This window comes from Achroia grisella, unplaced genomic scaffold (assembly GCF_030625045.1).
Source record: "Achroia grisella isolate CSIRO2021 unplaced genomic scaffold, CSIRO_AGI_Agris_v1 utg413, whole genome shotgun sequence".
Lineage (NCBI taxonomy): Eukaryota > Metazoa > Arthropoda > Insecta > Lepidoptera > Pyralidae > Achroia > Achroia grisella.
Window position 1 is genome coordinate 401,540 of NW_026712846.1, and position 10,242 is coordinate 411,781.

The 10,242-nt window shown below is 32.1% G+C and overlaps 1 protein-coding gene across 1 annotated transcript in view; it reads right to left on the reverse strand.

The window, feature by feature from the left end:
* The window catches only part of LOC131844740 (aminopeptidase N-like), a 29,705-nt gene extending 21,560 nt beyond the window's left edge, over window positions 1–8,145 (reverse strand). The window contains exon 1 of the mRNA XM_059193699.1: window positions 8,026–8,145. The gene's annotated coding sequence lies outside the window, so the exon portion shown is untranslated. The remainder of the gene's footprint in view (window positions 1–8,025) is intronic.
* Between the last annotated feature and the right edge of the window lie 2,097 nt (window positions 8,146–10,242).

The following is a 10,242-nucleotide window of genomic DNA, read 5'->3' on the forward strand; positions in this document are numbered from 1 at the left end:
TGAGTCATATATATTTAGAATAGCAACGCTTGAGTGGTAATACGGTGGTATTACCACTCAAGAGTTGCTATTCTGGAGGACCGAGATATCATACGAGAAAATCTCTTATTCTGTAATTTCAACTTACATAAACAAAGCCATAGAATCTTAAATATGTAGGTGTGACTAGTCATATATGCATGCTTAAAATAGTATTGCTATGTTGTTATTGAATAATAGAATGTAGGTATGTATGTAAATTTCCTCGTAAATTATTCAGTCAATTGTATTTACTTATTTATTTAAAATAAATACGTCTCCAGTACTTATGATGAATGTATATATATTTTGAAGTCTGTTTATTTTTATTACATTATTACAGTATATCTTCATTAATATAGTATGGTCAACCTTACTGTGCCTGGGTATTTTTTTTAATGGATGATTATGGAATGGCGCACCAGTCTGCGCTAACGATTTACACTGGTAGGCCACGGTGGAAGACGATAGAACGAACATGAGGTTAGTTAGTCCATCGTGGCAGGTTCGCTAAGAATTAAACAGGTTTCCAGGGGATACCGCATGGAAGTCAACCTGACTTGGTAATTACTAGCAATAGGGTCATTAATCCACATCATTAATAATTCCCTTCCTCGTAGTATAGGTAAAATATATTCATTATTGTGCTTTTTAATACAAGAATAACATTTCAAATACATGTTAGAACATTTGTTCTCAAATGTTATCTTTAAAAGGAGTCTTGTAGTCAACCCAAAACAGCGTGATACAGGAAGTGGTGTGTGTGTCACAGAAATTCAAATCATAAAGGTAAGAAAAGACAAAAATAAAATAAACAATTAAAAAATATATGTATCTATCTATACATATAAATAAAATTGGAGTGTCTGTTCGTAATATTGAATTAACAGTTTTTTACTACATGCATACATATGCATGTAGTAAAAAACTGTTATTTTAAATAATTGTTGGCGTATTTATATACGGTACATCCAGTAAAATAACATTTTTTACAATTTTTTACAAATTGTCTGTTTGTCGGTTTGTTTCGACTAATCTCTGAAATGGCTGGACCGATTTTGACAGGACCTTTTTGGCAGCTAGCTGATGCAATAAGGAGTAACTTAGGTTACTTTTATTATAGAAAAATAAAGTTAAATTCCATGCAGTCGAAGTCGCGGGAACAGCTAGTATAAAATAAAAATGAGGTCGATAAGTTAGTTGAACTTTAAACATATATTGACTTATAATAGTTGATTGTTAACACGCTTTTATGATAGGTATACAAAAAAATTCAATATGTTTGTTCGTCATCACTTCTTCGAACACGAAGCAGGATCAAGCCATTGATTGCAGTTTACCTCTTGGACTTCCTTATCACAGTATTTTCCCCAACGTCACTCTCACACGTGTATTATTTATTTTATATCCTGATAAACGTCACTAATACTTACTACGTGACCATTTATTCTGTCTCAAAACGGGACATTGATTTATTTAGGTCAATTAACAATAAGTCAATAAAAAACGCTTTTTCAAAGTTATTCAGATAAAGTTTTAACAAATTTGCTTTCATACTACCTACTGGTGAAGATTTTAATAAGAATGAAACTCTTCACACATTTTTTTATATTACGTTATCAATTTCCAAATGGTCCTAGACAACTATTCGCTAGGTCAGGACTACCTATTCGCGCGGTTTTCGAAAACGGTACAATTTGCGTCCCAAAGTTCTTTCCGGGGACACGGGGACTTGTATTTATAAAAAGGGACAGTCCCGTTCAAAACGGGACGTCTGGTCACGTTACTAATACTATATACTATGGACAACTAGTCACGTAATTGTATTGCTTCAAAATGATTCACCTACCTGCGCGGTCATTACCTAGTATTTAAACGTATATTTAAATGTTTATTTGTATGTGTTTATTACGTTGTACAACAATAAGAATACAATGTATGTAACACTGTTTTTATGAATTGTAAATTATTTGACGTAAACTTTATGTAAGTAGTTTTGTAGGAAGTCAGCAGTCTATTTGAATTTACAGAGCGTAAAATATGCCATCAAAAACACACTATCGCATTGAGAGCTTCAAGTCTTATTTTTGGAGATGGTAAAAGATAAAAACATCATTACGCAGTCACAAGTTTGAACCTTATAGTGAGCATGACTGCTTCAAGTTACTCCATTACGTCATTTATAGTATTCACAGCATAAGTGATAAGTAATTCTAAGTTAATTAATAAAAATATCTTTGGAATGTATGCACAATTGAAGGTTCCATATGATAAGTATATCTAAGTTATGATGTTAACATCAGAAGCCTTGCTTTCTCTAAAAAATAAAATTTGAATGTAGGTAGGTACATGTCTTTATAAACATGTTTGTAGTTAGCTGAAGTTTATAATGTATTAATTTAATAAATAAAATAAAATTGTAGATGGCATATTGAACATTTTCACAAAATTTATTATTGCCCATTTGGGGGCTGTTATTCATCTTTCTTTAACATATATTGCGCACCTAGTATAAAATTGGATTAACTCCAATTTTATAATCTTTGGAAAACCAACTCTAAAGTATGCGTTTTAAAACGTAATTTTAAAAATTTGAAATTTTTAAGTTAATCCTGCTATAAGTTAAAAAGTAAATATGTTGACCAAGATAAACAATATATTCCATGAAAATTTTGTCGTACTTTTACGTTAAATCTTAACATACAAACAGATAAACAGACAGTTTTCAACTCGTCTTTTTTGTTTATATATTATATTACGTACGTGATAATTCGTGAAGCAAACTTTGTAATTTTAACGAAAATTTCGTATTTTCGTAAACATTCCCCCCAAAAACCATCGTGATAAATTGCTTGTGAATTTGTCACGATGGGCTAACTATAACCTAAAATTATGCTCATATTGTCACCCTCCACTGGTGCCCCGGCTGCGTATATCGCTAGCGCAGGAGGTAACACCGTTTCATTATCGTCCATTAATGAAATCATTCATTAAAAAGTAATAATAAATAAGACGTTGAAGAGGAGTAGATGATAGGTATTTAAAGATTTGTCCCATTCATTATTGCAGGCAGCGTACCGGAATGACATAGTCCTTGAGAATGGCGACATAAGTACTATGCGGTAGCAATTTTATTTTCTGATACCCAGATTGTTTCTCATTCCAATTACATAAAAAAAACTTATAGTATGTAAATTTTGCGAAGTTGTGCGGGTTAGTTAGAATATATAAAAGTGAAATAATAATATGTATGTATAAATAATTAATGAAATGCTTGTGAAGAATTATTTTGGGAAGTAGGTAATAATAATATTTTTTATTCAGATTATATTTATACCTATTTTTAAGTTTTGCATTTTTTATTTTATATTTTTGACGGCCTCGGTGTTCTAGTGGTTACTTCCGATGGTCGCGGGATCGATTCCTCGCACGGCACAAATATTTATATTTATGCGCATGATTGTTTATATCGATCTGGGTGTTTTCTATGTATAATATGTATGTATTTACGAAAAAAAAATACATCAATGTATTTCTATCAGTTATCTAGTACCTATAACAGAAGCTTTAGCTAGCTTAACTTGGGTCTGATGGCGCTCTGTGTATTCTCCTGTGATTATAGATTATTATTATTGTTCTTTATATAAATATATATTAGTCATTGAGGATGAAAATCACCAAACAATAACAACTATAAAAGAAATGATGATGACGATGTATTATTATGATATTATTGTGGTACATTATTATAATATAACTATAACTAACAGATGTCGAGATATCCTGTAAGGCAATCGATCAATTGATACGCTCACGCTACTTTTATGGTATGGTAGAACGAAATCGATATACTGCGTCTCGCGGCTACACTTGATTTAAAACTATGAATAAGGGTGAACGCAGTCTAACGAAATCGTCCGGTGAAGCTGTGAAGCTGTAAAGTTGCGGCCAACAGCATTTAGTTCGAAAAAAAAAACCAACGACTATTTTAGAATTTTATTCTTTACTTTACATAGTTGTTACTTGCGTGGTTTTGATAGCTCTAGAGGTCCGAAGATACTTAATAGAAGAAGAATATATACATTTTATCAAAAGTTAATGTATAATAACATGTTGTAAGACATATAATCAATATATTAATACAATGAAGCAAAAACCTTTTTTCTGAAAATTGCGCGAATGGAACAGAATGAAATTTCGCACACTTATAGATGTAATATTATGTTATCTGTGCTTATAGTTTATACAGAGGGAGGTCCCTCCCTCCCTCTGTATAAACTAGGACATATAACGTTACGCATACTACCATGTATCTGACACAGACGCATAAAAGTATAGTCTTTGACAATAGAACCAAATAATGTTCAAACTTATAATCTAAATTAATTATGGTCCAATTATATTTTTAAGAAAAAAATAAAGTTGTTCAGAATGATGTTTTTGAGAATTTTGTGTGAACACAAACTGCCATATTTGCTATATAGCAGTTTAAATTCACACAAAAATATAATTCTGAACAACTTAATTCTTCGATATGAATAAAAATAGTCACGTGTGTAACAAAATAAATCAGTCACAGTTATTAGGGCAGACGATTACCTAAAAGTAGGATCCGTTCACGAGAAAAATATATGACTATAGAATCTTAAAATATGTCGTACGAGAATTTCGTGATTGTCGTTAAATCGCCGGCGGCCTAATGTTATCGTTACCACCTACCGTGACCAACACGCGTGCGCTTGAACGCGATAAGAAACATTATTCCGTATGAACTAACACAATTTTCATATATTGTGATTGATTGAGATGATTTAGAATTACGAGAATGCATGGAAATGAGATTAAGAATAGATTAGAATAGAAAATCGTTTATTCAAATAACTTTATTTGAATAAACGTTATAAATAAAATTTAATTTAAGCACTTTTGAATAGACATCATATTTTTTTTAATCTACCGCTCTTTCGGAATGTTATCTCATGACAAGAAGAATGAGCATGAAACTTGTGTGTTGCTCTTTTAAATAATCGTTGCAAGTTTACACTTTCAAGTCGAAACGTGTGAATACAAACTTCCAACTAGCACTAATTTATTAGGATCAAATATAAATCTATACATTTAAATAAAATTGGAGTGTCTGTTTGTAATATTAAAATAATCGTTTTTTACAACATTCATATGAATATAAATACGGTACATATAAATACATACACCAAAATATCATTTTTTTACAATTTTTGTATGTCTGTCTGTTTGTTCCGGCTAATCTCTGAAATGGCTGGACCGATTTTGAGGGGACTTTTTTTGGCAGGTAGCTGATGTAATAATGCGTAACTAGGCTACTTTTATTTTAGAAAAATAAAGTTAATTTCATGCGGACGAAGTCACGTGTACACCTAGTACACAATAAGATTAAATCAGTCATAGTTAAATATCACCAGTACCTGAATAACAATTCGTTAACATCCTATAAGTATGTAATATTATATTGCCTGTGCTATAAGTATGGGATGATAATGATGGCATTTCAGGGCCTTGCTCATATTTTTTGTCATACATGTCAAATAATCTGATGGCTTATTTGAAGGTTAATGGCAACTATATAATATAAGCTATACTTAATATCATTATATCAAACAAAGTCGCTGTCACTGATATGTATGCTTAAATCTACGCAACGGATTTTGAAGCGGTTTTTTAATAGATAGATTCAGAAGGAAGGTTTATATGTATAATACATGTACACGCGGGCGAAGCCAGGGCGAGTAGCTGGTAATATTATAAAGCTGAAGAGTTTGTTTGAACGCGGTATTCTCAGGAACTACTGGGTCGAATTGAAAAATTCTTTTTGGATAGTCCATTTGTCGAGGAAGGCTTTAAGTTATATAACATTACGCTACGGCTAATAGAAGCGAATCGTCGGTGAAAAATGTTTCAAAAACGGGGAAAATTATTCATATTTGAGGGCTTCCAAAGATAATCGCTGTAGTAAAACACACACATATCTAGTAAATATATGATAATAATATGCGTGGACAATATGCTCAGCTCCATCTAGTCCCAAGCTAAGCAGAGATTGTGTTATGGGTGGTAGTCAATTTATACAAATACATATATACATTTTTTTGTAAATACTTACATACTATAGATAGGAAACACCTAGATAGACACTAACAACCATACTGATGAATACAAATATTTGTATGCGAGGAATCGAACCCCCGAACATCGGGAGTAATGCGTATGTACTAAACCGCTAAATCACATGAATAGTACCACAGACCTCACATCATTATGTAATTATAGTGATGAAGGCAAAGCAACTAAGATACTATGCTTCTGTATCCTGAAATTTCATTGCTATATTCTAACCCTTCAACCGAAACAACTTACAAAGTAAGCTGCTTGGTTATAAAATAGTCGAACTGATTTGAATTAAAATAGGAAGTTAAGAAGCCAAAAGAAGGCCAGTTATGTCAACACAATTATTGCGCTTTATTATCTATTTCTATTGCTAATAATTCTCATGATCGATCTCCCGTCCAATTCAAACGGGGATCGAAATTACGACGGCCTTAATTGAGGTTCGAACTCCTAGCGGTGCCCTCAGATTAAAGCTGTGTCTATCAGGAGTTAGCCTTCAGCCGCTCTACGGAACTCACGGTAGGACTCACTTCCGTGAGTTTGGAGTGCAGCTGTAAAGGCCAGCTGCGGCCAACAGCATTAGAGTAGTCCGAAAAAGAAACCTTAACTAAACCTAAACCTTAATCCTAAAAGGGCACCGCTAGGAGTTCGAACCTCAACTTAGGCCGTCGTAATTTCGATCCCCCGTCCAATTCAAACGGGGATCGAAATTACGACGGCCTGAGTTGAGGTTCGAACTCCTAGCGGTGTCCTCAGATTAAAGTCCTGTTTATCAGGCAGGAGTTAATCTTCAGTCGCTCCACGGAACTCACGTAAGGACTCACTTCCGTGAGTTTGGAGTGCAGCTGTAAAGGCGAGCTGCGGCCAACAGCATTAGAGTAGTCCGAAAAAGAAACGGTGCATCCATGGAATGATAAGAAGTTTGTCTCTTTCTTTCACTGCAAAGTTAATAATTGTCAAAGCTTCTACTTATCCCACACTCTGTTCTCAAAAACAATTTATACCATATGGGATAGGCACCCATATGGTATAATGGTTGTGAGAACAGTGTGTATGTTTAATAATTATTAATGCTGATGGCAGGTAAATAAGCGGTTGCGATGCGCCATTACTTTGTGTGAACTGATACTAATGTAATATGGTAGATTTTATTGTAAAACTGCTGATGCGTCAATATGTAGTTGTACATTACTGTAAATTGAATCTTATTTCGTTATATTTTTTATAATGCTTACCTACTTGCGTATAAATTTACATTCATATTATAAATATATGTATATATATGTGTAGGGTATTTTTGATTCCCAAAATATTGATTCTAAATTTGAAATGGGTCCACAGATTTTCACCCTATAATGCAAAGTCGACACTAATCAAATAAAAAAACATGTATTCATTTTAGCAGCTTATGAACGTCAAATTTGGTGTATTAATATTTATTCCCTACCGTCCAGTTTAGTATACAGATTTAAAAAGAACTGGCAAGAAACTAAGCAGAATTTCTTTCGGACGGATTATATTTTTTATAACAATTGAAGTATATTTAAAATAATTATTTGTGCAACTAAAATAATATGTCCAGGCATTGGTACACGGCGGTACTTACCTATCTTCATTATCTGCATACAATAAATGACGAATATAAATTGAATCACCTATTAATAGGCGGGTACTTTACGTAGATACACATAATAGTTATATTTTTACATAAATATATTTTCAATGCCATTAATTCATTATTTTGAACAAAGGTACAAAAATAATAATTTTATTAGCACAATCTTATACTATTGACATTCAACAAATATTTTTTTATAAATCTATTAATCCAAAATAAAGAAATCATATAAATACAGTACTTACCGTCACTTGAGCAAAACGATTCCAAATTTGAAACAATAAAAAAACCACAAACACTGTTTAAAACCACTAGTATTTTAACATGAGATTTAATTTTTTATGCACGATACTAATACTTTATAAAAAAAAAGAAATAAAAATAAACAGAAGCGTCGAGTTCAGTTGGCGCGAAATGAATCTATGGCGGTAATAACACACCAACACTATTTCATGTAATTTTAATAACAAAATTTCTTGTAGCGACGCTACACAACCTTGTCAATTGAAAAGGCACGTTGTAAGTAAAGACACCTGCATTATTGTTTATTTCGTTTCTACAATATCTACCTACTTAGTATTTGTATTGTAGTTACATTTAATTATCTGAAATGTTCATCTGTTTCAATAAATGGTTGTGACTCAAGTTAATCACTTAGTTTTCTTTAGGCCGTTATTTGATGATTGTCAAAAGAAAACCAACTTATCTATGTGTCCAATATGATAGTCATAGTAAGCAATTAATCACTTCGTTTTAATTTTAACTGACCGCAAGGAAAAAATATTAATTAAAAAATTAAAAAATAGTGTTTTAATACAATTTAATTATGTATGAAAATTAGTAATTAATTAAAATAGATTTTGTATTATTTATTATATAACAATCTCATTATTTATCGATAAGTGTAGTAATATGGGTACGTGTATTAAAAAATTTGGATTACCGATTTTATAGCCGAAAAAGTCAAAGAAAGATCTAGTGACTAATATGTATTTATATATCAATACTAAGATAGCGGCAACTGCTATCTTAGTTGATATATAAATACATGGAACAATACTTAATTTATAAGAAAGAAAAAACATGACCATTTTATAAAGTCACACTTGTATAAATACAATATGGCGCCGTTATTACTTATAGCAATCTTCTAAAGTGACCTAAGGGTCTGGTGTTTCTGACTCATTATAATGCTGTTCATTGTAGTAGATGAGACAATTATTATCTCATCTCAACCTCGTGTCATCAAATTTTATTATTTTCTTCCTGTTTCCATATACCATACAAATTTAAAAATTTAATCGCGGTATGAGGGCAGAAGGTCCTTTTGGTAAGCTATTCGATGACAATCACCTGCCATAGTCCTGAATTCTGGGGAGAAGGGTATTTTTAGTAATGTGGACTGATGACCCCATTACTAGCAATGTACCATGTCAGGTTGACCTTCACAGATTTTCTTCCTGGAAACCATCCTGCAATTTGTCACAATGGGCTAACTAACTTGACCTTAAGCTCATCTTATCCTCCGCAGCTGGTGCTCCTCCTGCTTATACCGTTATACTGGGACATCATTACATTATCATCCAAAAAAGTCCTAGATATATCAATAGAAAAAATCTGTGTGTAAAAAAATTCTACTGTGCCCATACGTGACTACATTCAGCGCAGATTATTGTGTGCAGTTTTTAGTAGGCGCTTTGCAAGTGTCCTTTTTTAATATGTAGAATAAAATTTATACAATAAAAGATCAACGACAATAGCATATTAAATTATTTCATGAATTCTATGAATAAAAATCTTCTCCCCAAACACAATACAGTATCACAAGTATCATTTATGAGAGGATTTGTCCATCCGAAGCGTTAATTTTTAAATTATAGTGTAGGTAACTGAATCCCTAGGGCATAAAGGTGTGATGTGATAATGTATCTGATATCATCACTACTCATCACGTAAAGGAAGCGTTAATCTAATAATGTGACCAGTACGACCTCCTGCATGATGAAGAAAATACTTAAGTATCATACTGTACATAGTTATTTAAGTAGTAGTTAGTCGACACGTAATATTATCTTATCTGTAATTGTACAATAATATCTCTAGACAATTCCCAGACGCTTCTTGTCATAATAATAATAATATCTGGACAATTCACACAACGCCATCTAGACACAAGTTAAGCTAGCTAAAGCTTTTGTTATGGTTACTAGACAACTGATATAAATACATAGACTCTTTTTTTGTAAATACATATATAATATACATAGAGAACACCCAGACTGATACAAATTGTGGCACAGTTAGTTATTAATAAAAACAAAATTGAGACTGTACTCACTGAATAAGTTATCAATGCGTTTTGGTAGTTACTGTAAAATCCTAACTATGTAAGTATACGAGATAAAATGTCATTAAGCTGTAACCCATGAACTTTATGGATAATAAATTAAAAATAATGCAAT